Raw genomic sequence first — 22265 nt, 5'->3', positions numbered from 1 at the left:
GTTCCTTTTGAGTTTTAGAAGGCTTTCTCAAATAAATATTTCTTTATTTGCTGCATTCCCCTAGGATAGAATCCAGAGATGTTAAATGGTTGGGTTTTTTTCTTTTTTTCTTTCCATAATTGTCACCAGTTATGCTTGGTTTAGGGAGGAGCAGGGAACAGAGCTCCTCACATTGTCATTCTAGATACAGATCTCTCTCTCTCTTGCTGATGTTTTGTTTTGTTTTGTTTTTAACCATTTCTCTTTCCTGAGAAACTTCCCTTGATGAGAAAAGAAAATTTGTTACAGGTGCCATCATCCTGTACTTAGGATAACTTTCAGATTTAGGTGACCCTTCTGTATTTGCATTCTATGAAGAGAAATTTAACTTTAAAATCCCTCCAGTCTTTCCAAACATATGCCTCACTTAAAGGATAGTTATTGCCAGAGGTATATACTGGAAAATGATTAAAAAGTACTAAGAGAACTAAACTGCCTGATTATAAACTCCCTGCTGAATCCATTATGAAGGAAAAAAAAAATCTTTTTGTGTGGTAACTTTATCTTTCCTAGTCTATTCAGGGTTCAGAATTTTCTCTGAGACTCTTCAGAAAGATCCCAGTCCACTTTGCTTAAAAGCATACAATAGCTTAAATAAAACAGAAATATCTTCCAACACTCTCCCTAAAGGGTCAGCAGTTATTAATGAAAAGCAAGCCTCAAAACTTGCCAGCCAGTGATTAAAAGACATTTACTCTGGAACGGTCTTGCTGTCTCAAGTAAAAGAGATGAAGAAGGAAATTAAATTCTTGAAGAAATAAATTTTGACTGAAGTGAGAAATCACACTAAGAAGCTAATTTAAGGGAGATGAAATTAATTTTGGTGACATTTATTCTATTTAGCAAAAATGGTGACAAAACATATAGTGGCTCTGTTAGCCAGAGATAAGAGGCGAGTAATTTAAGGCTAGGCACAGCTACAGTCTACAGCGATTTAATCCTGCTGCTACACATCCCTTGTGACCTATCATTAAAGGTTTAAAGTAAAACTGACAATTATTATTAGCTAGTAATTGGATTTTGGAGATTCAGTATAAAGTTAGGGTAATTTAAATGACTGTTGACATTGGAAAGATTATGTAAACGCTCTGAATCAGCTGAATTTACCAATTTATTTAGTCTTATAAAACTGAGCCTACCCCAGCACAGGGAAACCAGCAAGAGAGGTAGTGACTTTCTCGGAATTGCTCTCAGGGAGCCATCAAAGGCTCAGACACAGATTTTCTGAATGTAGCACCCACACCTACATGCCAAATCTCCATCAGGAAAGTGGGGTTCAAACACCTGGCTCAGAATCATCAAAACTTTTATCCTTCACGGAGGACTGAGGGTATCATACCTCAAAAAATCAGGGCATCCCAGAAGAAAATAAAATTGCTATGGGACAATATTTTATGATATAGAATTTTAGTTATGAAAGCTAAAACTCAGAAACTAAAGATGGTATCAAAAAGTCATCATTATAGGTTCGTGGCAACATCCTCTGACCAGCATAATTCCTACAAGGCTACATTCCAAAATACTGATACAAACCTTGCCTGCTCCTTTGTTCAGCCAAAAGTACCAAGCAAAACTGGACTATTTAGGGAAATGCTTTACAAAATTAGTTCTGCTAAGAATGAAACCACATTAAAATCAGTAACAACATGGCATCCCTACCAACTAAAGCAGATGCTGTTATTAATAGTCTCTTTGCCCTTAAATGCTTCCTTAAAGATTTTGTCTCACTCTAAAATAATTGTATCCCTATCCTTATTACTTGCATTAAGCAGATACTATTTAAATCCTTCCATGTACCCAACATTTCAGGATAGTATAATCTCACCCCATTACATTTCAGAACAGAAGGAACCATACATATTTCATGTTTTCTATAGCTTAGAAAAAGCGCATATTTACTCTAAAATATTTATTTATTTATTTGGTTTAGTAATTCCACTTCTAAAAACCTATCCTAAGGGATTATATAAGGATATGTGCTTAGATTTAGTGGGCTGCATTAGTGTTGATAAGAGTGACAAGATTTCATGACACCTAATGGCCAAGAACAGGAAGCTGGTTAAGTAAATTATGGTACATCTGTATGACAGACTACATTATTCAGCCATTGGAATTACTCATGCTCTGGAAGACTATGGGCATTGGACATTTTTTCACATGTTATTAAGTAATAAAAGCAAGATTATAGAGCAGAAATGATTTTTTTAAAATAAACTTATACTGGTTATTACTGTTGGGACAATGAATTTCAGGTTACTGTTGTCCTTTTGTAGGAGAAAATGTCCCAATTAAAATGTAGAAAGGAGAGACCCTGGCCATGATGACTAAGCAAAGTCTAGCCAACTGCCCCAACCACCCCTCCCCCACGCATCTGCTTCTGTAAATTTGTTTCCGCATCTACTACCTTGCCTGACGTCACTCCGGTCCAACTAGCCAAGCATGGACGGGGAAGAAGTAGCCCATAAAAGCCTTGTGAAACCCTTCTTCCAGGCTCAGACTCTGGAGATCGATCTCCTCTGAGCCCGCTGGTGTGATAAACCTGAGTTCTCCACCTCTCCAAGTGCTCACTTGGTTTCTCGTCCGGTAAAAGAGCTGATCCACTGCAGCCACAGAGCTGCTGGAGCACAGGGCTGTGGCCAGAGCTGATACGCTGCAGCTGCTGGGCAGCTGCCATAACACTTTTCCAGTGGATACTTGTTAGGTTCTACCTATAGAAGGTGTTAAAGGGAGACTGGAAGGTAGAATCAGGGCAAAAGGACATGTTCCTCCCAGTTTTTCCTATGTTTCTAAACAACAGTCTCATTGTACCCCCAACACGGATGCCAGCACCAGCCACCAGCATCTGCTCCTCAGAGGGCTATATCCCAGTTGTGCAAGAATCCTTATCTAAGCTTCCAAGTTCTCTTAAATCTCTCCTTTATTTTATTTTATATTTTTTATTTTCCCACTGTATAGCAAGGGGATCAAGTTATCCTTACATGTATACATTACAATTACATTTTTTTCCCCACCCTTTGTTCTGTTGCAACATGAGTATGTAGACAAAGTTCTCAATGCTATTCAGCAGGATCTCCTTGTAAATCTATTCTAAGTTGTGTCTGATAAGCCCAAGCTCCCGATCCCTCCCACTCCCTCCCCCTCCCATCAGGCAGCCACAAGTCTTTTCTCCAAGTCCATGATTTTCTTTTCTGAGGAGATGTTCATTTGTGCTGGATATTAGATTCCAGTTATAAGTGATATCATATGGTATTTGTCTTTGTCTTTCTGGCTCATTTCACTCAGTATGAGATTCTCTAGTTCCATCGATGTTGCTGCAAATGGCATTATGTCATTCTTTTTTATGGCTGAGTAGTATTCCATTGTGTATATATACCACATCTTCCAAATCCAATCATCTGTCAATGGACATTTGGGTTGTTTCCATGTCCTGGCTATTGTGAATAGTGCTGCAATGAACATGCGGGTGCATGTGTCTCTTTTAAGTAGAGTTTTCAATAAAATAGAGACTCAAAAAACAATAGAGAAAATTACTAAAACAAAGAGCTGGTTCTTTGAAAAGGTCAACAAAATTGACAAACCCCTGGCCAGACTCACTAAAAAGAGGAGAGAAAGAACCCAAATAACCAAAATTATAAATGAAAAAGGAGAAATCACAATGGATACAGCAGAAATACAAAAAACCATAAGAGAATACTATGAACAACTATATGGCAACAAGTTTGACAATCTGGAAGAAATGGACACTTTTCTAGAATCTTGCAGCCTTCCAAAACTGAATCAAAAAGAAACAGACCAACTGAACAGACCGATCACTACAAATGAAATTGAAGAGGTCACAAAATCACTCCCTACAAATAAAAGTCCAGGACCAGATGGCTTTACAGGTGAATTCTATCAAACTTATAAAGAGGAATTGGTGCCCATCCTCCTTAAACTCTTTCAAAAGGTTGAAGAAGAAGGAATACTCCCAAAGACATTCTATGATGCCACCATCACCCTAATTCCAAAACCGGACAGAGACACCACCAAAAAAGAAAACTATCACCCAATATCATTGATGAATATAGATGCAAAAATTCTCAACAAAATCTTAGCCAACTGAATCCAACAATATATCAAAAAAATTATACACCATGACCACGTTGGGTTCATCCCAGGTTCACAAGGATGGTTCAACATATGCAAATCAATCAGCATCATACACCACATTAACAAAAAAAAAAAAGTCAAAAATCATATGATCATCTCAATAGACGCAGAAGAAACATTTGACAAACTCCAACATCCATTCATAATCAAGACCCTCGCCAAAGTGGGTATAGAGGGAACATTTCTGAATATAATCAAAGCCATTTATGATAAACCCACGGCAAATATAATACTCAATGGGGAAAAACTGAAAGCCTTCTCACTCAAATCTGGAACAAGACAGGGATGCCCACTCTCACCACTGCTCTTCAACATAGTTTTGGAAGTCCTAGCCACAGCAATTAGACAAACAAAAGAAATAAAAGGCATCCATATAGGAAGAGAAGAGATCAAACTGTCACTCTATGCAGATGACATGATACTATACATAGAAAACCCTAAGGACTCAACCCCAAAACTCCTTGAACTGATTAATAAATTCAGCAAAGTAGCAGGATATAAGATTAACATTCAGAAGTCACTTACATTTCTGTATACCAGCAATGAAATATTAGAAGAGGAATACAAAAATACAATACCTTTTAAAATTGCACCTCACAAAATCAAATACCTCGGAATACACCTGACCATGGAGGTAAAGGACCTATATGCCGAGAACTATAAAACTTTAATCAAAGAAATCAAAGAAGATGTAAAGAAATGGAAAGATATTCCATGTTCCTGGATTGGGAAAATCAATATTGTAAAAATGGCCATACTACCCAAAGCCATCTACAGATTCAATGCAATCCCTATCAAATGACCCATGACATTTTTCACAGAACTAGAACAAACAATCCAAACATTTATATGGAACCACAAAAGACCCAGAATCGCCAAAGCAATCCTGAGAAACAAAAATCAAGCAGGAGGCATAACTCTCCCAGACTTCAAGAAATACTACAAAGCCACAGTCATCAAAACAGTGTGGTACTGGTATCAAAACAGACAGACAGACCAATGGAGCAGAATAGAGAACCCGGAAATAAACCCTGACACCTATGGTCAATTAATCTTTGACAAGGGAGGCAAGAACATAAAATGGGAAAAAGAAAGTCTATTCAGCAAGCATTGCTGGGAAACCTGGACAGCTGCATGCAAAGCAGTGAAACTAGAACACACCCTCACACCATGCACAAAAATAAACTCCAAATGGCTGAAAGACTTAAATATACTACAGGACACCATCTAACTCCTAGAAGAAAACATAGGCAAAACACTCTCGGACATCAACATCATGAATATTTTCTCAAGTCAGTCTCCCAAAGCAATAGAAATTAGAGCAAAAATAAACCCATGGGACCTCATCAAACTGAAAAGCTTTTGCACAGCAAAGGAAACCAAAAAGAAAACAAAAAGATAACTTACAGAATGGGAGAAAACAGTTTCAAATGATGCAACCGACAAGGCCTTAATCTCTAGAATATATAAACAACTTATACAACCCAACAGCAAAAAAGCCAATCAATCAATGGAAAAATGGGCAAAAGACCTGAATAGACATTTCTCCAAAGAAGATATACAGATGGCCAACAAACACATGAAAAAATGCTCAACATCCCTGATTATTATGCAAATCAAAACTACCATGAGATACCACCTCACACCAGTCAGAATGGCCATCATTAATAAGTCCACAAATAACAAGTGCTGGAGGGGTTGTGGAGAAAAGGGAGCCCTCCTGCACTGTTGGTGGGACTGTAAACTGGTACAGCCACTATGGAGAACAGTTTGGAGATACCCTAGAAATCTATACATAGAACTTCCATATGACCCCGCAATCCCACTCTTGGGCATCTATCTGGACAAAACTCTGCTTAAAAAAATCTCTCCTTTTTATTTCTCTAGCCCTAAGAGTAGGGTAGCTGCTTCTTACAGTTACTATCTCTGTTATTTCAAGGTTCGCTTCTTGCCTTTTCAGACATCCAATACTCATTTGTTATGGGATGGACCACATCCTCTCCAAACTTATATGTTGAAGTCCTACCCTTCAGCACTCAGAATATGATTATTTTTGGAAGTAGGGCCTTAAAAGAGGTGATTAAGCTAACATGAGGTTATATGGCTGGGCCTTCATCCAATATGACTGGTCTCCTTATAAGAACAGAAGATTAGGACACAAACACACAGACCTAGGGGTGACCAGATGAAGACACTGCCAGAAGGCAGCCATCAACTAGCCAGAGAGAGAGGCCTCAGAATAAATCAGTCATGTCAACACCTATGATTTTGGATTTCTTATTTTCAGAACTGTGAGAAAATAGATTTATTTTTTCTTTATCTTTTATTTTCTCTGTTTTTTATTTTTACAGCCACATCTGTGGCATATGGAAATTCCTGGGCCGGGGTCAAATTGCAGTTGCAGCTGCCAGCCTACTCCACAGCCATCCAAGACCACATCTGAGCTGCATCTGCGACCTACATCATAGATTATGGCAACACTGGATCCTTAACCTATGGAGCAAGGGACTGAACCCACACCCTTAACCTGCAAAGCCACAAAGGAAACTAGAAAAATAGGTAATTTCAGATTTCTAACTCAATCACTGTTTCAGACAGGGCTGCTTATTGAGAAATTGTGGAGGTATTTGAGTTTACTTCATTCTTCTGTTAATTTCCTTATTTTTGATAAAAGTGTAAATGACAGGATGACCAACAGATAAGCTTGAAGAGCAAGAAGTCAGGGTTGGAAAGATGATCCAGGTATAAGAGCACAAATGAACAATCCTTGATTAAACTGTCCACTGAGTACATTAGGTCACTAGAAGCTACCCAACTCCCCTAGACTTGTCATCTGGGAACCCCTCTCTACATTGTAGTGCTTCTCTTAAGTCCTCTGTTTTTTGTAGGCATGCTGAATGGGTACCAAGCCATTTCAATCTCTCACCATTTGTCCACTCAGACCTTACACTTGCAGCTTCCAACACACCAGGTTATCTTGCCTCTGTAGCATCATCATGCTCATCTGTCTACCTGGTCTACCCTTCCCTGTCATCATAACCTAGAGCCATTTCCTGTTCCTCCTTGAATACTCAGAATAGACATCATTTCTTCAGGAAGCTATTTCTACCCTTTCTCCATCCTCCTCCCAAGTCTAAAGTATGTCCCTTAGATGTGTGAACTAGAGGTTGGCAACTGGTCTATAGATGCCAGTTTTTCAGAACAATCTGAATGGTATTTCAGAGCTATCTGAAGCTGCCTCCTGTACTACAGCCCACATTTTGCCCCAAATAAAACTAAACTCTCGACTTTTAAGTTGTGTATATATTTTTAAGTCAACAGGTATAAATTTTGCACATCTTCATAGCCCTTATACACAAATGGACTGTGTTTGCACATCGATTACTTTCCAGCACACCAGGGAATCCTTGACAGAAGGAAAGTGATACTCATCTGTATTTCTTCACTCTTAGTACAGTGCAAGCACACTGTGCTTAATAAATGTTTGTTAAGAACGTCATGCCAGAATATCCAAGGTACTTTTATCAAAAGTCCTGACAGTCTGGGAGAAAAAGGATCCACAGCATTTCTTTAGGAGGGAGAAAATGGTCTTGAATTATTTTATATGCTCTCTTCTCTGTGCAGGAAAACAACCCTCACCTCTACCATTCACTAAAATATAAAGATGATCTATGCCAGCTCTGAAAGTTGCCCAGTCAAAACTACCCAAATAAAAAAAAGTTTACTTCATCATTGAGAACATTCAGTATACCTACTATGTGCCAGGCATGGGGATAGTTCTAAAGATATGGAGGTGAACTAGCTAGACAACAGTCCCATTCTTGCAGACACCACATTTTATTTTTATTATTTTGTGTATTTTTTATTTTTAGGCTGTGCCTGTGACACATGGAAGTTCCCAGGCTAGGGGTTGAATCAGAGCTACAGCTGAGCCTTATACCACAGCCACAGCAATGCCAGATTCTAGCCTCTTTTGTGACCTACACTGTAGCTTGTGGCAACGCCGGATTCTTAGCCCACAGAGAGAGACCAGGGACCGAACCCACATCCTCATGAACACTAGCCGTTTTAATCCACTGAAACAAAATGGGAATGCCTAAGACCACATTTTAGTTGGTAAGATTATGATAAATAAGTAGGCAAACATATAAAGGAGATGATTTCAGTTAGTGGTAAAGGCTATGAAGAGAATAAAAGAGTGATGCAACTGAGAGTCAGTGGGGGTGACTCTGCAGCTGTCTTTTCTTCTCAGAATACAGCTCTGCTCCTTTGAAGCTTTCCTCTCCCCTCTGACATCCAGCTACTCTCTTTACTGGGTCTCTTAGGCTTCCTCACTCATCTGGTCAAATACTCTAAAGCTCAAGGTGAAAACACTGTTACTTTGCCCTGGAAGAAGTAAATTACAAAGCTGGCTTGTCATCACGCTGAATCCTGTGACCAATCCACCTGCTGGTGGAGTGGAGTCTGTCTCCTCTGCTCTGGGCAGCTGGGGCCCCACAAGATCCTGGTGGTAACCAAAGCACCCCATAAACTTCAGCAGCAGGAAGAGGCCCTTTCAGAATGATAGGCTTGCCTTTTGATTTACTATCATTTCCTTTTCCTATGTTTCCAACAAAATCCATAGGTCCCACTTGCATCTCATTTCACTGCGGTTGGGTATTTTCCCTTGGGGCAGCATCCAGGCCACAGTTACAGTACTTCAGTTGTGGTGCAAGGTTTTTTGGCTCCTGCAGCTCCAAGAGCTCTTCTGTGAGCCTACTCTGGGTAGAGAGACTACTGACCAAAGGAGGACATTTGGGAAGAGAAGGTCCACTCCCCATTCATGATCCTTCCTGAGGCTGCAGTTAAGCAAATTGCAGCCAGGCTGCCTGAGGGGCCCATTGGACTGGTAACAAATCAATCTTAAGAGAGCCTTTAAGGGGTCCTGAACTAATAAGTTGCCAGCTTTCTGCACTGCGGCTCTGTGTGCTGCCTCGGTTGGGTGGAAGGAATGAGGCTCTTGTAGGTTATTGAATGCAGCTTTTGCACGGGGAACAGCAGGAAGTGATTTAGCAGCCACACAGGTGTTTTCTTTAATTATGCACCAATGGGAATGGGGCTAAGCTCAACAACCCCCATTGTTCCCTCTGTGCTTTCCCATTTGTTGAAGGCAGGATGCGCTGCTGTAACTGGAGAGGGCTGTTGTCTGGCTGAAGTGCTTCCTGGTGGCCTAGATACAGGGCCTGTCCTCACTTGTTCTTCTGAAACACCGACAGCCTTGAAGGCAGGTTTGAGGAGGGAAGTCTCCAGTCCTCTTGGCTTAGGCATAGATGGTGCAGGATGCCAGGAAATCATGCGTCCATGGGAGACTCTTAACTTCTCCTAATGGGCTGGATACAGCCAGGACATCTTACCTGTCCCAACAGCAAAGCAGCTTGACGTGAGATGGAGACCCCAGAAAGCTGCCAAAGAGGATGTGGGTTAAGGAGGAAAAGGTTGGATCTCTGGTCATTGGATCTATATGCTCTTTCTACTGGTATCCTTTTACTACCTCATGCCATCAACTGAAAGAGCAAAACTTATTTTACTCATTTTTTAATGTGGAGAAACTGGGGTGCAGATGGAATGAAAACAACATCAAAACAAGTCTCCTAATTCCCACTATAGTTCTAAGAGATTTCTGTCTTTCTCCTTGAACTTTAATGTGTATGTCAATTATGTGGGACTTTTGCAAAACTTCAAATACTGGTTTAGAAGGCTTATGATGTTGTCTGGGAGTCTGCAGTTTAACAAAAGCCCAGGTAATTGTGTGGACCACACTTTGAATAGCGCAAAACCACCCAACAAGAGGTCTCAGAGGGCAGGGGCATCCCTTAATTGTTTGATGAGGATTCTTGGCTCCCCTGGTTCACCATCTCTCTCTCCTAACAGGATTTGATTTCATCACTCTGCAATCTCATTGCTTTATCAAAACATACTTATGGTTCTAGAACAAAGGCATGATACCTATTGGGAAGGCTATTTGCTAAAAACTGGTTAGTATGATACCAGGTCTCTCTATTTGAATGAATCATTCTGAAAACAAAGTAAAGGTACCAAAAGGTTAGTCTGAAAATCTAGGTACTCATAGTCATCTTCCTAAGAAATGAGCTTTGTGAACACAAATTTGATGTTTCAGTAGAGTTCACTGTCAGTCTCATTCGACAGGGCTTGTCTTTATCTTAATTATGGTGTTTCTTGAGATTTTCCATTCCCCAGGCTCTTGGCTCCTGATGGAAAGAAAAAAAACACTTCCAAACCACATATTGTGATGATGGGATGAAGCTAAAACATGTGCTATCCTATTGCTGCTCCATACAACCCATGAGCATCTCAACTAAGATAGGTTGAGAAAGATCCAGAAAAATGTGTGTATGCTACAATGCCACTATAAACAAATGTCCTGTGTCACTTTTGTGTTTTATATTACGCTTACAACTTTTTTTTTTTTTTTTTTTTGGCCCACACCTACTGCATATGGAAGTTCCCAGGCTAGGGATTAAATTTGAGCTATAGCTGCTGGCCTACGCCATAGCCACAGTAATTCAGGATCCAAGCCCCTTCTGTGAACTACACCACAGCACACAGCAATGCCAGGTCCCTAACCCGCTGATCAAGGCCAGGGATCAAACCCGCATCCTCATGGTTACTAGTTGGGTTTGTTACAAATGAGTCACAATGGGAACTCCATATTATGTTTATAAATGTTTTAAGCACAAAATCATTTAATTTTCATAAGTCTGTGAAGATATTCTTATCCCTATTTTGTGAATGAATATAGTGGAAGCTTAAAATTTTTAATGAATATCCCCAAGATCATATAAGTAAAACAATCAGACGCAGGGAAGAGAGAACCCTCTGCAGTTGCTTTCTTTAAAAGTATACAGTAAAAATGTGTCCTCTGCAAAGGGAGGGAAGAGAAGGGATGAAAAGTAGCTTTGTAATGCATTTATGAGTCCACAAATAGAAAAGAACTTCCCAATGGATTTTTAATGAATGGGGAGACCAAGAGTATTGGTGATCCCTCCCACTCTTCCCATCCATCCTCCTAAATTGCTTTGTTAATGCCGCTCAAATGACACTATTGTGTGACCACCCTGTGTCGAGTAGCCTGGAAGATCTGAGAAAAGTAGAATATACACAGTTCTCACCACAAACACACGTATGTTCTAGTTAAAGAAAAGGATCTAAATCATGGGAAGCCTTCAAAGAAATTCATGGTAGATAAAAATCAACCTTTACCATTAAGCTTCATGCAAAAAACTTAATTAGCAAAGAAAAAAAAAAAGAAAAAAACGTGTGCAACATAGATCTCAATTTGGGTGCACACACAAATTATTAGAAGAATTTACAAAAAAGCCACAGAGGTTCTGATTTCCCTGATAAAGGACAAATATCCTCAAGTGTGATTCTGGACTAGCAACATTAGCAATAAATTTTAGAAATTCAAATTATCAAGTTCTGGACCTGCTGACTCAGAAACTCTGGATGAGGAGCCCAGCAAAGTGTGTTTTAACACATATTCCTGGTGATTCTGATGCAGGCTAATGTTATCCAAGCACTTGATGGAGGGAGCAGCTTGAACATTTTTTTAAAGCTCTCCAGGTGATTCTACTATGCAGCAAAGTTTGGAAACTGCTAATGCAGAAGCCAACCAAGACTAGTCTTTAAGAGAGAAGATCCACATGCAGACCAGTAACTCAAGAAGGAACAAATTATGGAGGACTTTGAATGTCACACCAAAGCCCTGCTCTGAAAATCAAATGTTGTTTGTCCCATTTCCCCCAGTGGGCATAAGCTCTCCAGAGACAAAGGTCATACCTTCTTGTTCTGATGTCCCTGTGCTCATTACACAGAGGGTGCTCAGTGCATATCAGTCCGTAGCAATTTATGATTATTCAGAGTAGGAACAATTTTGAGTTAAGCCTTTGGAAAAATAGGCCTCAGAAAAAAAAGCCCATGAAAAATGACAGAATAGCCACAGGAAGAAAAATGTGGGTGAAAACAAGAACCACCTGCGTTGTAAAAACACATCGCCAAGGCTCACCCTCAGGTGCATAAGCATTAACAGCCACAGTTTCCTCTCTGGATTCCCACCCTCACTCACCACGCATTCCACAGTGGCACCAGAGTACATAAAGCATTTATTAAACAGCACAAAATCTATGTAATGCTTATCTGGATGCACTAATTAGGTTTTGCGTTTGAGGGCACAGCATTACAGACAGAGGGCAAAATTCTGGGCATATTAACATTCCATGCTTCCCTTTTGGATTTCTCCATAAGGTATTGAACCCCACTCCATTTTCCGTCCCTTGTGATGGAGGAAGTTCCTATTAGGGAAGATGGAGAGAAAGATTTCAAAACCTGGAGTCAAAAATAATAAACATTGGAACAGACTATCAATCTGTGGGGCTTAACCCCCAGTCCCCATAGTTCTGCATTTCCATTAATCAACATCTCCAGAAACACTGCAGTTTCTTTGGAAAATCCGAAGGGCTTGGCAAGGAGGTTTTGATTTCTAGCCAGCCCTTATTTGGTCTTGAGTGAGAAGGTTCTGTTAAGCTTCATGCAATCAGCAGGCAGAGACTAGCTCCAAGCAGGGAATATGTTTTAGTTCATTGAATCATACCAAATCTGAATCTATTTACCAAAAGGAATAAGAAATGTGCATCTGGCTAGGCTCTTAGTAGCGGCCTGAGAAAATCTTCACATTTTACTGACGTCTTATTGCCATTTTGTCTTGACACTTACAAACAGAAGAGTGGAGGCTGCAAAGTGTCAGACTGGGTTAGCAGGCTTATCAGGCCAAGGAAGGTGGCCTTACTGGTGTCTGTGCATTAAGCGACAAATGTTAATACATATTGAAAGCTCTATAAAGTGCTTATTAAGGATCTCCTTTTTCAACTAATTAATTTTAAAAACAACACCAAAAAAAAGAAATTGCAGCCAAGGAAGTAAACAGTCAAGATTTCTATGGCCCCTGAGCATCTAGGTTTCCATCATCAGTGATTCAATGATGCAATGATCTGACACATCAACTATGTCTGATGTGAAGTAGAGTTGAGGGCACTCCTTAAATATAAGTGTTCAACTGATTAGACCCTGTTATTTATTCTCATCCAAGAGAGAGAACTCAAGGTTCCCCATATCCCGTCTAGCCAACCCCAAGTATGACTTCCAAGAAATAAAAATGTCATGTCAATGTTATTCAACATCCATTGCAATGCAATGGCCAAATAAATGGACACATAGAATTTGGTAAAGTTATCAAGTACTTGTCTGTGCACAAAGCTATCAATAAGATGTTTTTATTCACCTAAATATTTACATGTGAAAAAAATAATAGCACATTCTTTCATGACTAATTAATATTGGAAATAGAAACAGAATTAAATACTCATCACGGGCCGGTGCAAGATCAGAGATTTATGGCCATGTCAAGATTTAGCATAAAATTCAACAACACACCATTGTCTGGAAGAGTAGGGTGGCTCTCTTCTATGGATCCTCAGATTGCAAATATACACATTACATTACAATGAGACCAATTAAACAGCCATTTTTTGGAAAGAACTAGGGTTGTGAAAGAAAACAAGCTATGATCCAAGTGAAATGGCCTAGAAAATGATATATCTCTGTCTGGCTTGTTAGAGAAGTTCCAGGCTCAGGGAGTGGTCTGCCATTCTCCCTGTAACATGTTGCTTACACAGTGTATAACAAACCCCCATCCTTCCCTGGAATATGGGGCCTATAATATTTATCTCTGTCATTAGAGCAAACACATATTAAACAACTGCACTTGATTCTCATTATTTATAGTATATATGTTCTATAAGATTGTAGCAAACACTGAATATGCAGTGAACCATGGCTCCTAGGGGAAATAAAAGGTTAGGTTCCTGAAAGCCTCTGGTCACAATGTTTTTGAAAACCAGTCAATACATCACCTTGTTTTTTTTGTGATCTTTTTAAAGACAACATATGTAATATACATTGTTGGTTCATTAACATAATTGCACAGCCAAGTATACTCTGATGCATGAATGCAGGCCTAAACAAAGCTTATTGGATACATGCATTCCCTCCAAAAGGCACACACGTCTACAGTCTCCTTGATCTAGTAACACTAGACAGGACTTTGGCACTACACTTGGGGACAATTTAAACCTCACACTCACCAACAAAAAGCACAAGAATATGAAAAGCATAGCACCAAACAGACCATGGAAAAGACACTTGTTTATAATACAAGAGCTGAAATAAAAAGGCAGAGTATAGCCTTGTTTGACCTAAGCTGGGACCATGCATAGTGAACAATTCAAATTTTTTGCTGCTTTGTGTATGTATATGTGTGACTGTGAAAGCATCCTGCAAGGATTGATTTGGGGTTACAAACAAGTTTCAGTGAGTATGCAAATTCACAAATGCAATCAACTGTATAATGAGGATCAACTGTACATGACTTAAACTGAAGCTGACAGCAATGGAAAATCATTTAACTTAGAAAAATCAAAATTAAAACTCTGAATGGTCCCCCCCCCCAGTGGGAGGTTGGCACCAAGTACTGTCTTAATCTTCAGTAAAGCAAAGCCTGAAGGAATTCTTAGAATAGGCCCATGATGATTCTTAGAGAAAATGAAATGTGACTCTGACCATCCCCAGATATCAAGTAACTGCAGGAAAACTTCAAGATGACAATTTTAAAAACAACAACAGGAGTTCCTGCTGTGGGACAGTGGGTTAAGAATCTGACTTCAGTGGCTCGGGCTGCTGTGGAGGCACGGGTTGAGTCCCTGGCCTGATGCAGTAGGTTAAAGGACCCACTTATGGGTACGGTCATAAAAACAGTAACAACAACAAATCAACTTCCTACCTCCAACTTAACCTTTGTGTGCCTTGATAAATTAAAGGCAAGAATCACAACAGCAATACTTCCACCCAAGTTCTGTTTGGCAGGATTAATATTTCAAACCCAGAAGGGAAGAGGATGTAATGCAACAAGAATGAAAGCCTTCCTTCAAGAACTAGAAAAAATTCTCTTAAGAGGAAGGTGGAAAAGATAAGTTGGGCACATCAGATCACTGGTTTTTATTTAGAGTTTCAAGTCTCAAATTCTCCCACAAAATGCTGCCTTTTTGGTATTAGTGCAACTTTCTTTAAAGACCTACTCCTTGGTCTTCACTAGTGCAAAGAAACAAGACACTTAAAAAAATAGCAATCTTATTTAAATGGGAGGACCACATCATCTCAAAGCAAGATTCTCCTCATTAAAGAGAACAGACATTTTACTTAGCCACTGGCTTCAACTAAAACATCATTTCAATGGACTCTGAGTATCTGTCTCTGGTGCTAGACCATGTTGCCCTGCATGATCACTTTCATGAAAAAGCTTGACTTCCCTTTCCTTTGAGAAGTTAGCGTATACTGAGCATATTCTTTGGCCTCCATGATAACACTTTAGAGTAAGATGGTGTGCTGAAACATGATCAGTTATAGAATATATTTGGAGGGTTAAATAAAAAAACACAGAAATGGCCTCAACCCATTCCACTATAGAGGCCAGATCCATGCCCAAACCATAATGTTGGGACTTAAACTGGCTACCATCCCTTATTTAAGATGGTGTCAGGGACAAAGTGAAGACTGATTATCTATTTCTGGGTAGGGATGCTGTACAAGGGGGTGGTCTCTGTGGGACCACATTTTCTTGACCCCTTTAAGTTATACCTGAAGGAGAGAGAGGAGGAATGTTAGTAGGATTGGCTAGGTTAGAAAACATTTTCTTCAGTATGGTGCATGCAGTTGGAATCACTGGGCCTGTGCATTCTAGATTCCTTTCCACCAAATTCTTCTGCACAGCCAGAGGAACAGAGTTTAGAACTTGGGACATTTCTTTCCACTCTTCAGGGACTTTCTCCTCTCCCACATAGCTAGGTAGGATGGCCCCAGGTGTACCCAGCCTCTCACTCCCACAACATGGACACATGCCAGACAGTGGAGCACATATTCCTGTTCTTAAGTCTTCATCAGCTGCTATCTGCTGTGAGATGCCTTTTCTCACAGCAAAATGATAAGAATTATAACTCAATTTTGAATTTGCCCTATACCTCCAGAGAATAGACTTTTGGCCATTTTTATTGTTCTGAAATAGACCCTTAAGTCATCCTAGGATGACTAGAATCACAGAGTCCTCTGTGGAATCCATCCTAACACCTCAGTGTTCTATTGAAGTATATTCTTGAAGCCTCCAGCTAGTATTAAAGTCTTATCCCATCTTGTTTCAGTCTCTGTGCATACTTATGTCTTGGGATCTGAAAGAAGAGGTGAGTAGGAGGGTGCAGGATTCATCTATTAAGGTCCTTAAAACAGCATTTTAAGACCATCAGAATTTCATAGCAATCCTATATCAATAATATATCTTATGTTTTCCACTTCTAACCAGGGATTTTCACATTGTTTGAGAACCTAGACTGATGTCCTTAAACACCATCCTTTACCCCATTTCCATAAAGTCTACTAATTATGGAAAGCTGCAGATGTTTCAAAGGACAACAAGCAGTTTTAGATTCTAGGAGGCAACTTTTTGTATAAACAAAATCTCATACTTTCTTCTGCAGTCTTTATCCCAAACTGATTTTGATGGGAGGTGTGGCAAAATGACCTTCAATGGCCGTTCCAACCCTGACATTCTAGAATGAACTAGTCATGCACCAAGCTAAAACTCCACACTCACTGTGGCTGCTCTCCCAAGCCACAAGGAAAAGAGAGAACAGAAATACAACTTGGCCTCACCTGTACCAGATCCCCACCCTGAATTCTCCATCAAGGAAAAACACATGTTGATTCCACCAAAACTGTCTTTCTCTCAACATCTCTAACCCTGGAGCTGTGAAACATCAAAAGAAAATTTGTTCTTCTCAGCACTTGAGATGTCCTCAAAGCCAGGAGATTACAAATAGTCCTGACAGGTTCTACAGAAGCCTGCTCTGTCATTGGGCACAACAGGGAAATCCACACATCTGGCCCAGAGAAAGGAAATGGAAAATACAAGTTAAAGAGAAGCCTAAGTCATGGGAGTTGAGAACAGCTTGCCTCTATCTGAGTGAATGCTGACCAAAACCACCCAAGTCTCACTGGGTCATTTTTTTTTTCTTTATGCTTAAAGGGACATATGGGTTTTTAAAATAATTATTCACTATTTTGAGGTTTTCAGATTGCATGCTTGTTTACAATGGGCAGGTTGGGACAAAGGATAATGTAGCCTCAGAGTGACCAAAATCTGCCTTTCCTGAGGGAGTGCCTTAAATGACAGGATAATAGCCAACACAGGCGCTGCCACTTAAATGGTGGAAGTAATACAATAAATGACTTCCACGAAACGATTGTATCATTCAGTATGCCAATAGAGATCAGATTCATTAATGCCATAACCCCACAATCAATCTTTTGTATATCATTCTCCTCCATCTTGTATATGATTTATCCTAAGATTTATTATATGCACCAAATCAAAGAAGAATTCAAAATGGAGATTAACATGGATATATCATCATACTAAATGGCATTGATAATACCTGACTGTGGTTTCCAAACAACTTACCAATGAAGCAGTTGTTGCATAAGCCAAGAATACTATAAATGGAAAGGTGTGATTTTTCAGTTCAGACTTTACTAATCACCTGTGTGAGTTTAAGAAGTCCCTGAAACTTTGTGAAACTTCATTTTATATTTTTTATATTTAACATGAGTTTGAAGTATGAAATGTAAAGTATTATACAAGTATGGAATGTGAAATGTATCTTTTTTATCTTTGAATCACTTAGGCCTAATGCATAGAATGGTGCCATTGTGAACACCAGGACTATAAACCAGCAAAATGAATTTTAATTTACTAAAGAAATTTCTCAAATCTGTGCACCCAAATGCTAAGCTACATTCTAAATCCCTGTTATCATCTATCTAAAACATAAATTTTAAAATTGCTGAAGGAAAAAATTATAAATGCATAAATTTATGTTTTAAACCCAGAACAAAACATGCTGTTGTGGTTGCTGGTTTATCCATCATGTATGATTTATTCATCAACAATTCAAAACTAGATAATCCATAACATGGCAAACAAACATGTCCTGGTTTTGTTAAGATGGTTCCTTCAAGCAGATGCTTATAATAGCTACCTCAAAGTAAAACAGATGTTCCACCACTGAAAATCTTGGGAGTACATGTTATGAGAAGACTGTGTATTTTGAAGAATCCACTGCAGGGGTGCTGGGCTTGAGGCTCTGTTCAAATATATACTTCAGCCAGGAGACCTTAATAAATATTAGTTGACAACTAAAAAGACAAATCTCAACTATTCCATGTCTGCAAGGTCAAATCTGACATGGCAGGGTCCCAACAAATCTATGCATAGAAAGGGCAGCAGATGTAGCCGCTTCAAAGACTCGACTCCAATTCAACTGCTACTTCAGTCCTATAAGAACAGTATGGGCCTTGGACTGATGAGGAAGCCTGGCCACTGTGGATGATGACTGTCTTTTAACTTTTAGAAACCTTCCTCTCCTGTTCCACAGAACTTTATATGTGTATATATGCACTGCTGATTATCATTTATTTAATACACATTTATTGAAGGGCTGTCATAGGCTGGGTACTGTGTAAGGAAAAGGAGATTTAGATATCCAGAAGTGCAGAACCTATTCACACAGAATTTACTTACTAGTAGAGAAGTCCTATGGCATAATGGAAATATGCCATACTAGTAGTTGGGAATGCTAAGATAATATCATCCCAGTCCCTACAACTTAGTCATTATTTGATAAACATGTTCACTTGATAAAAGAAAGAATATCTGAATGAGAAACAAAACATGAAACCTTTGCTCTAACTCATCAAAGTATGTTATTTACCTTCATAAACCCCCTTCTCCTTGAGTGTTCTCATGAACTTTTAATTAAATCTAAACTCTTTACCTTAGCTTAAAAATTATTTTCTTTTCTGGGCCTTGCATCCCTCTCCATCGTGGTCTAACACTATTTTCCACTAGGCTACTAACCCCCAGATCTACTGGTTTTCTTTTAGATCAACTACCTAATACATCTGCACCAGCTCTCCTGCCTTTTCTGGTTCCAGTTCTCATCTTACCTGCCTGGCATCACTTGCTCTTCAGTGCTCACCTTACATTTCTCTCCATCTGCCTCTTAAAGAAGTTGAAATAGAAAAATTCTAACTTTATAATATTTCGGTGATTTCAATCTTTTTGGGAGCAGGTAGGTGATCAGCTTTTTTCTTTAAAAGAAAGTTAAATGGTCTGGAACACATGTTCCCCCCACTCATGCCCTACATAATTAGATGGCTATAAGGTCCTGATCTAGAACCTCAGGGCTTCTTATCACTTATTATGCTCTACACCCAAACTGACTGATTCTAACACTTATGCATATTTTAAGAAGAGGAAAAAAATTGTAAGATATTTCCACAAAAAATCAAAAATATAACTACCACATTATCCAGTGATTCCACTTTTGGATATTTATGCAAAGAAAATAAACACATTAACTCAAAAAGATATATGCATCCTTGTGTTCATTGCAGTGTTATTTATAAGAACTAAGATATGAAAACAATTCAAGTGTCACTCAGTGGGTGAATGAACAAAGAAAATATTATATAGATATAAAATATGTGTATGTATGTATGTATATATGTGTGTGATGGAATATTTCATAACCACAAAAAAGAAAGAACTCTGGACATTTGCAACAATACATAGTGCATTTGAGTGCACTATGCTATGTGAAATAAGTCAAGCAGAGAAAGACAAATACTGTATGGTTTCACTTATATATGGAATCTAAAAGAACAATAACAGCCACCCACCCCAAACTTCCAAGCTCATAGATATAGAGAACAGATTGGTTGTGGCCTGAGCAGAGGTGTGGAGATGAGCATAATGGGTGAAGGAGGTGAAAAGGCACACACTTCCAGTTATAAAGTATAAAGGCATGGGAATGTAATGTACAGCATGGTGACTATACTTACTTTAATACTTTACTGCATATTTAATAATAATTTACTGCATATTTGGAAGTTACTAAGAGAATAGATGTTAAAAGTTCTCATCATAAGAAAATAATTGTAACTATATATTATTATGATGTTGATGATCAGTTCACAATCTATACAAACATCAAATTGTTATGTTGCACATCTGAAAGCAATATAATTGTGTGTGTGTATATATATATATATATATATATATGTCAATTATGCTTCAACAAATTTTTTTTTACAAAAATACATAGGACATAAGGACAGCCTGTTGGTTTAAGCCATGTCACAAGACACCACCCACTCTGGTGATCCATCTAGTTAGTGAGCTCTGAGTTGTACACAGCTAGAAATTTTTTTTTCAAGAGCCATACCCACAGCATCATTTGGAAGTTCCCAGGCTAGGCATTGAATCAGAGCTGCAGCTGCTGGCCTATGACACAGCAACTTGGAATCTGAGCCATCCTCTGAGACCTATACCACAGCTCATGGCAACACTGGGTCCTTAACCCACTGATAAGGCCAGGGATCAAAACTGCATCCTCATGCATACTAGTGGGATTTGTTTCCACTGTACCACAACAGGAACTCCCCAAGGATAGAATTTTAATCCCTACTTCTTAACTCTTCAGTTTCCCTCTCTACATTATATCCATTCATATTCTACTTCTTCAATTAAACCATAAAAAGATTGTGGTAAATTTTGGAGACATTGTTTCTCTGAAGAAAAGCTTTACAAATGATGAAGATGGACATAACACTGGGAAAAGCATATACTGATGAACAGTATTTGTGTACAGCACTGTTCAGAAAAAAACCTGGAAAGGCTATGCAATTCTTGAACTTATTTAAAATTATTCAGAGTTCCCAATGTGGCTCAGCGGAAATGAATCTGACTAGTATCTATGAGGACGCAGGTTCAATCCCTGGCCTTGCTCAGTGGGTTAAGGATCCAGCATTACTGTGACTGTGGTGAAGATCAGTTGCTACAGCTCTGTATCGACCCCTATCCTGGGAAACTCCATATGCCATGGGTGTATCCCTAAAAAGATAAATAAATAAACTAATTAATTAAAATTAAATTGTTTAATTGTCAGTAAAAGTATATGAAAACATTTCAAATTAACTTACATCACTTCATGTTTTACAATGAGACTTCCAAAAAATTAGAGGCGGTCAGAAGCAAAGCATAATCCATAAAGGTTGCCTGTTGGTAACGGGAGAGAATTTTTCCTGTTCAAGAATGATCATGTAGAAACACATAAACACATGTGCAACTAAAAGTTATATGAAAAAGAGACAGTAGGAAATCTTCCCTACTGATTTGGGCAAAGAGGTTACACTTGAATATTAATTTCTACATGAGACAGAAGGAAGATTTTGACCACATCTATTTGCTATCCTCAAAAATATATAAGAATACACTGATTGTGAATTGGTATAACCACCATGGAAAACAGTATGGATGCACCTTAGAAAAATATATAGAAGTACCATATGACCCAGCAATCCTACTCTTGGGCATATATCCAGATGAAACTTTCCTTAAAAAAAACACATGCAACCACATATTCATTGCAGCACTATTCGCAATAGCCAAGACATGGGGAAACAACCTAAATGTCCATCAACAGATGAATGGATTAAGAAGATGTGGTATATGGAGTTCCCATTGTGGCGCAGTGGTTAACGAATCCAACTAGGAACCATGAGGTTGCAGTTTCATTCCCTGACCTTGCTCAGTGGGTTAAAGATCCAGCATTACCTTGAGCTGTGGTGTGGGTTGCAGACGTGGCTTGGATCCTGCATTGCTTTGGCTGTGGCATAGGCCAGTGGCTACAGCTCTGATTGGACCCCTAGCCTGGGAACCTCCATATGCCATGGGAGCGGCTCAAGAAAAGGCAGAAAAAGACAAAAAAAAAAAAAAAAAAGATGTGGTATATATACATGATGGAATAATACTTAGCCATAAAAAAGAAAAAATGAATGCCATTCACAGCAACATG

General features: G+C 39.0%; 1 long non-coding RNA gene across 5 annotated transcripts in view; it reads right to left on the bottom strand.

Moving 5' to 3' along the window:
- Positions 1–22265, bottom strand: part of LRMDA — a 1093708-nt gene that overhangs the window by 81541 nt on the left and 989902 nt on the right. Inside the window, exon 7 of one of the 5 annotated variants that reach the window (XR_002338557.1) lies at positions 21338–21466. The exons of the other annotated variants lie outside the window; for them this stretch is intronic. This is a non-coding gene — a long non-coding RNA (leucine rich melanocyte differentiation associated). Of the gene's footprint in view, positions 1–21337; positions 21467–22265 lie in introns of those variants that run through there. 5 annotated transcript variants of the gene reach the window in all.

This window comes from Sus scrofa, chromosome 14 (genome assembly GCF_000003025.6).
Source record: "Sus scrofa isolate TJ Tabasco breed Duroc chromosome 14, Sscrofa11.1, whole genome shotgun sequence".
NCBI classification, from domain to species: Eukaryota; Metazoa; Chordata; class Mammalia; order Artiodactyla; family Suidae; genus Sus; species Sus scrofa.
The sequence above is the reverse complement of the archived record's forward strand: the minus strand, read 5'-3'. Positions and strand labels throughout refer to the sequence as shown.